The sequence below is a fragment of the Marmota marmota genome, unplaced genomic scaffold (assembly GCF_001458135.2).
Source record: "Marmota marmota marmota unplaced genomic scaffold, marMar, whole genome shotgun sequence".
Classification (NCBI taxonomy): domain Eukaryota; kingdom Metazoa; phylum Chordata; class Mammalia; order Rodentia; family Sciuridae; genus Marmota; species Marmota marmota.
This window is the reverse complement of record NW_026000261.1, coordinates 5,853,589-5,860,497: the sequence shown is the minus strand read 5'-3', so window position 1 is coordinate 5,860,497 and position 6,909 is coordinate 5,853,589. Positions and strand designations below refer to the sequence as shown.

The 6,909-nt window shown below is 35.2% G+C and overlaps 1 long non-coding RNA gene across 1 annotated transcript in view; it reads right to left on the bottom strand.

The window, feature by feature from the left end:
• Nucleotides 1-6,667, bottom strand: part of LOC125614282 — a 19,460-nt gene extending 12,793 nt beyond the window's left edge. The window contains exons 1-2 of the long non-coding RNA XR_007344887.1: nt 6,566-6,667; nt 3,444-3,448 (exon numbers count right to left, since the gene is read on the bottom strand). This is a non-coding gene — a long non-coding RNA (uncharacterized LOC125614282). The remainder of the gene's footprint in view (nt 1-3,443; nt 3,449-6,565) is intronic.
• Between the last annotated feature and the right edge of the window lie 242 nt (nt 6,668-6,909).

Sequence of the window (6,909 nt, the reverse complement as noted above, 5' to 3'; positions counted from 1 at the left end):
TGAGAGCCACAGCCGAAGGGGCCCCAGCAAACTTTCAGACTGCCAGCTGATGATTGGCTCACAGCGGCCCCAGCAACTTCTAGCTGATTGGCTCCTCTGCGGTGATGCTCATTGGGCTGTTTCCCTGCCCTTTCAGACCATGGAGCTGCTCATTGGGGGACTTTTTTGGCTCCGCCCACGCGACCCAGCCAATCGGCTTCAAGAGCAGGAGGAGTGGGGGAGGTTGAGAGGCTTGTGGGAAGCCGGTGGTGGCAGTTGGGCTCTGAGGGTTTTTCCTGAGGAGCTGTTTTGTTTGGCGTGTGTGGTTCTAAAAATAAAGTTCGTTTCTTTTGACAAGTGGCTCCTGAATTGTGCCCAGCCAGACTGCGGCACTATAGCCAACTATTTTTGTTTTTATTTTCATTTTGAAATAGAGTCTTCCTAAGTTGCAGTTGCTAAGACTGGTCTTGAACTTGTGGTCTCCTTGCCTCTGCCTCACAAATAGCTGGGATTACAGTCATGTACCACTATTTTAATCTTTCAGTCTGTTCTGCTTTATTCTCAAAGACAACTACTTCTTAAATGAGCCATCTAATTTGGTAATGTGATTTCCTTTTATTGGTTTTTTATTTTGTTAAATGTGATACAGTGCTTTTCTTATATTCAAGAAGTATTTCTTAAAGGTACTTGAAACACGCTTGATAAAGGAGCCTTTGGGATTTAACTGGCATGACAGAAGAATACCATAGCCTTTCAGTATCTTCCAGAAGACATGATATTCATCTTGAATGGGTTCAGTTAGAACTTTCCCAAGGAATTTGCAACATGGTTCCAGATATAGAGGATCAGGTAGAGAAAGTATAAGTAAATTGGTGCAGATTTTACAGAGAGCAAGTTGGTGACAATGTGGTATTATTTTTAACCATGTGGTAGAATTTTATTACTCCTATTGGTAATAATTTAAAAGATTGATAAAATCAGTGAGGTAAATGTATAAGGTAATGAGCACTTTCATACATAATTTGATCAGAGTTTATATTATATTTTGGGGAGTAATTTGCCAATGTAAATACATGTACCATTTCATCCAGTAACCCCCCTCTTCTGGCACTTTGATTTTAGATATATGTATATAATTTAGCAAAGATAAAAGCATAAGTATTCATTGTGGCATTATTAAGCTATTATCAAAAAATCTGAAAACAACTTAGTTTTCATCAAGTAACATCATATCTATAATATGAAGAGTCATGCCACTGTTACAAATAATTGGGTAAATCTGTACTTACTACTTGAAATATCTCAAAGACATATTGTTAAGATCTGCAGTCAGAACACTGGAGACCTAGGAGAGTTAATGGTATAGTTCCAGTTCCAGTACAAAGACCTGAGATCCAGGAGCTCTGGCAGTGTAAATTCAAATTTGAAAGTCAACAAATTTATTACTCAAAAAGAAGAGTAAGGTGATGTCAGGAAGATTACAGAATAAGAGGCCCATATCTCTAGTCCTCCTCATATCAATACTGATTACCAATTATCCACAGAGAGAATGTCTTTATGAAAATCCCAGGACCCAGCAGTGAGGTTGAAGCACCCCCACAAAACACAAAAAGATGAGAAAAGATATTAAAAGGATAAAGGGAATAGTTTTTACTTTGATTTTCTCTTTTTTCCTCAGGCCAACACTGCCATACCAAGAGGGATCTCCTAAGGTTAGTATCTCTAGTGGAGAAAACAGAGATGAAGCAGACTTCTAGTTTCCTCAGTGAACTATAATGCTTCACAGGAGGCCCACTTCTGTCTCACCACACAGGGAACACTGTTGGAGTTGCCAAGGTTATCCTACCCATAATTAATATATGAATCTTTGTGGTAACATCACATTTACTATGGACCTCACCTTAAAGAATCCAGCTAGCAGCTCCTCCCACTTTTGAACCAAACCAGCCCAGGTTAGCCATGGAACATAGTCAGCATTCTGCCCAGTTGGGTTTCCAGTCAGTTGCCTGGTATGGCTATGGAGCCTAGTCTATTGGCTCATGTGATAGCTACCCAACTGTAGAACCAATACCATAGAAAATAAAGTTCAGTCAGTGACACCACAGGGAGCCAGGGAGTACAACTTGTGGCCCCACTCAACCAAAGATGATTTTGGAGTTCAAATAGTGGCCCAACAAATCACAGAACCTAAGTAGAAACCCCAACCAGATTTAGAGCATAGCCTGAAGCCATACAGAATTGTAGAACACAGACTGAAATTCTGTCTGAATGCAGAGTCCAACAAGGGCACCACTAGACCAGAGAGCACAGTCTGTAACCTCACTCAAAATTATGGAACCCAGTCAGTGGCCCCAACTGACCTCAGAGCCCAGAGAGAGATCCCACCCAAACAGGGAGCCCAGCTATCAGACCAGCCAATAGACCCACTCAGTTGCAACACTTGAGAAGTTAATATATATGGGCAGAGATACAGATTAACCTACCTGCAGATGTTAGCAGCTGGCCTGTCTAGAACCCCAGGATAGGCTAATTGATAAAGGTTTTTCCAGCCAAAGCAAACATGTAAAGCTGAAGGATATCACTTCGTCAAATGTATAGATACCAGCACAAGAATACAAAAATCCTGAAGAATCAGAAACACATGATAACACCAAAGAAACTAATTAATGCTCCAATATCAGAGCCTGTAGAAATAAAGATCTATGAAATGACTGACAACTAAATATTATAGCAATGAAGTGTATTTTTAAAATAATGGATGTAAAATTCTCAAATCTTGAGAGAGAAATGGGCATCTAGATTCATGAATTCTAAATATCTCTGAATATGTTGAAACCAAAGAGACATATTATAATTAAATTCTTAAGTGTCAAAGATAGAGTTTTGAAAGCATCACTTATCAAATACAAGGGAATCTCCAAAGTAGTATAAAAGGATTTGTCATCAGATATCTTTCAGATAAGGACAGTGAGATGATGTATTCAAAGTATTGAAGAAAAAAAAAATCCTGCTAACAAAGAATATCACATCCAGCAAAGCTACCCTTCAGAAATGAAAGAGAAAGACTTCCCCAAAAAAAGAAAAGCTGAAATAATTTTCATCACTACTAGGTGAGCATTAGAGGAAATACTAAAGGGCGTTCTTCAGTCTGAATGGAAAAGATGTTAGTAAGCAACTTAAAAGCATACAAATATATGAAACTCACTAATAATATACTTGAGTCCACCATTTTTGAATATTGTAATGGTTGTGTGCAAATCACTTTCAGCTCAAGTATAAAAATTAAAATTAATTTAAAATAACTAAAACTGCAATAATTTGAATAGATACATAGTGTTAAAAAGATGTAAACCTGATGTGGTGGTGCACACTTGTAATCCCAGTGGCTCAGATGCTGAGGCAGGAAGATCTTGAGTTCAAAGTCAGCCTCAGCAAAAGCAAAGCACTAAGCAACTCAGTGAGACCCTGTCTCTAAATAAAATACAAAACAGGGCTGGGGATGTGGCTCAGTGGTTGAGTGCCCCTGAGTTCAATTCCTGGTACCACCTCCCTCCAAAAAAGATGTAAGTTGTAATAATAGTAACCTAAAATGGGAGTGGGAGCAGGAAAAGTAGTGTTTGTATATGCAAAGTTAAGTTTTTATCAACTTAAAATATGATATCTATAAAATATTTTATGTAAACCTCATGGTAACCACAAAAGAAAAACAAGTAATAGATACACAAAATATTAAGAGAAAGGAATCAAGAAATACCACCACAAAAGTCATCAAATCACAAAGGAATACAGCAAAAGAGGAAGAAGTAACAAAATAACTACAAAAGAATACAAAATTAACAATATGGAAATAGTATGTATTTAACTATCAGTAATTATTTAAAAGTAAATGGATTGAATATTCTAATAAACAGCATGTTATTAGAATGAATAAAATAACAAATACAAACTCTATGCTGCTCACTTTAGCTTTAAGGGCATCCATGAACTGAAAGAGAAGGATGAAAAAAGATATTACAGGCAAATGGTAACAAAAAGACAATAGGGGTGGTTATGCTTAGAGAAAATAGATTTTAACTCAAAAACTGTTACAAGAGAGCAAGAAGGTAATTGCATAATGATAAAGGGCTAGATTAATCGAGAATATATAAAAATTGTAAATATTTATGCATATAACATCTGAGTATCTAATATATAAAGCAAATATGAACAGATCTGAAGGAAAAAAGAAACAGAAATACAGCAATAATCAGAGTTTGATACCCCATTTTCAACAATGGATAGATCATTCATAAAATCAGAAAGGAAATATCAGATTTAAACAATACCATAGAAGAAATGGACCTAACTTAATATACAAAATATTCTATCCAATAGTAGCAGAGTACACATTCTTTTCAAATGTACACAAGGTATTCTCCATCATAGCTAATCTGTTAGGCCACAAAACAAGTCTTGACAAATTTAAGAAGTTTAGAATCATATCAAGTATCTTTTCCAGCCACAATAATATGAAGTTAGACTTTATATGACAGGAGAAAAATGGAAAATTTTAAAATAGGTAGAAATTTTTATTTTTGGCAGTGCGGGAGATTGAACCCAGGGCCGTATGCATGCAAGGTAAACACTCTACCAACTGAGCTATATATAGAAATTAAACAACATAACCATGAACCACCAATGGGTCAAAGAAAAAATCATATTAAATGCCAGAAATATCTTAAGACAAATGAAAATGGAAACACAACATACCAAAATCTGTGGGATGTAGCAAAAGCATCTGTAAGAGAAAAACTTATTGCAGTAAGTGCCTATGTTTAAAAAAATGAAAGACGTCAAATAAACAACCTATATTTTCACTTCATGGAAATAGAAAAACAATAACCAAAAAAACCCATAAATCTGTTAGAAGGAAGGAGATAACATAGAACAGAATGGAAATAAATAAAATAGAGTCTAGAAAATGAATAGGAAAGATTAAAGAAATAGAGAATTGGATTTTAGAAAAGAAAAAAATGACAAAATTTAATGAGCCTAATCAAGAAAGAAAAAAGAATAGTCATAGAAGCAAACTCATAAATGAAAGAATAAATATTATAGCTATAGCCATAGAAATACAAAAAAATCATTTGAGACTCAATGAACTGTTATACACCAACATTTTGGTTAATCTACAAGTAATAGATATAGTCTTAGGAACATGCAACTTACCAAGCCAGAATAATAAAGAAATAGACTTTAGCAAAAATATAATGAATAAGGGGATTGAAACAGTGATCATAAATCTCCCAACATGGAGAATCTCAGGTCCAGATACATTTACTGGTGAATTCAAACAAATATTTCAGAACCAATTACATCAATCATTATTAAACTCTTCCAAACAATTGAAGAGTTGGAACACTTTCAAACTCATTTTATGAGACTAGCATTGCCCTGATACCAAAGCCACACAAGAACACTACAAGAAAAGGAAATTATATCCTTAATGGACATAGATGCAAAAATCTTCAACAAAATACTAGCAATCCAAATTCAGCAACACATTAAAATGACTATGTACTATAATGAAGTGGCATTTATCCCTTTGACATATGATTTGACATGCAAAAATTACTAAAATGATATACCATATTAATAGAATGAAGGATATAAATTATATGAACTTACATTAGATGCAGAAAAAACATTCATTGAAGTTTATGTTGCTTTCATGATGAAAAATATGCTCCTCCAATTACGTGTAGAAGGAATATACCACAACACAATGAAGACAAGTTTACATCTAGCATTATACCCAATGGTGAAAATCTTAAATCTTTTTCTCTAAGATCAGAAACAAGACAAGAGTGCCTTCTGTTTACACTTGTCTTCAACATAGTATTGGAAATCCTAGCTAGAACAATTTTTGGTAAGCTAAAAAAATTAAATAATGGTATCTAATTTAGAAAGGAAGAAATAAAACTGTGTCTACATATAACATGATCTTACATATAGAAAACCCCTAAATATACCACCAAAAGAACAATTAAAACTAATCAACAAATTCCATAAAATTGCAGAATACAAAATAAGCATACAAACATCAGTTGCATTTCATACACTAACAATAACCTACCTGATTGCCATATATAATAACATCGAAGACAACAAAATACTTGGGAGTAAATTAACCAATGAGGTGAAAGATCTGTACACTAAGAACTAAAATAGTGATGAAGGAAATGGAAGAAGACACAAATAAGTAGAAAACTAACGTGTTTAAGAGTTGTATTTCAGTCAACTTTTTGGCTGCTATGATCAAGACCTGAAAAGAGCAATTAGAAGAGGAAAAGTTTATTTTGGGATTACAATTTTAGAGGTCTCACTTCAGAGGTGGCCAGCTTCATTGCTTTGGGCCCGAGATGAGGCAGAACATCATGGCAGAAGAGTGTGATGGAGGAAAGTAACTTAGGACATTGCACTGGGAAGCATAAAGAGAGCTCCACTCATCAAGGACAAAATATATATCCCAAAGACTTGCCTAAAGGGACCCACTTCCCACAGCCATACTTTACCTGCCTATAGTTACCATCCAGTTAATCCTAACCAGGGGATTAAGGCACTGATTAGGTTTGTGCTCTCATAACCCAATCATTTCACGTCTAAGCTTTCTTGCATTGCATTCACACATGAGCTTTTTAGGGACACCTCATATCTAAAATATAGTAGATTGGATGAATTAATATTATTAAAATGTTTAAACTACCTACTCAAGTAGTATGAACTCTGCATTGATCTGCAAATTCAATGCAATACCCATCAAAATACCAATGGCATTTTTCACAAAAATAGAGAAATTAGATTTCAATTTAAGATGGCAGATTAGAAGAAGGCTGTTTCCAGTTGCTCTGTAGCTCAGAATTCAAGGAGAGTACTGCTTCTCTGTGAGGT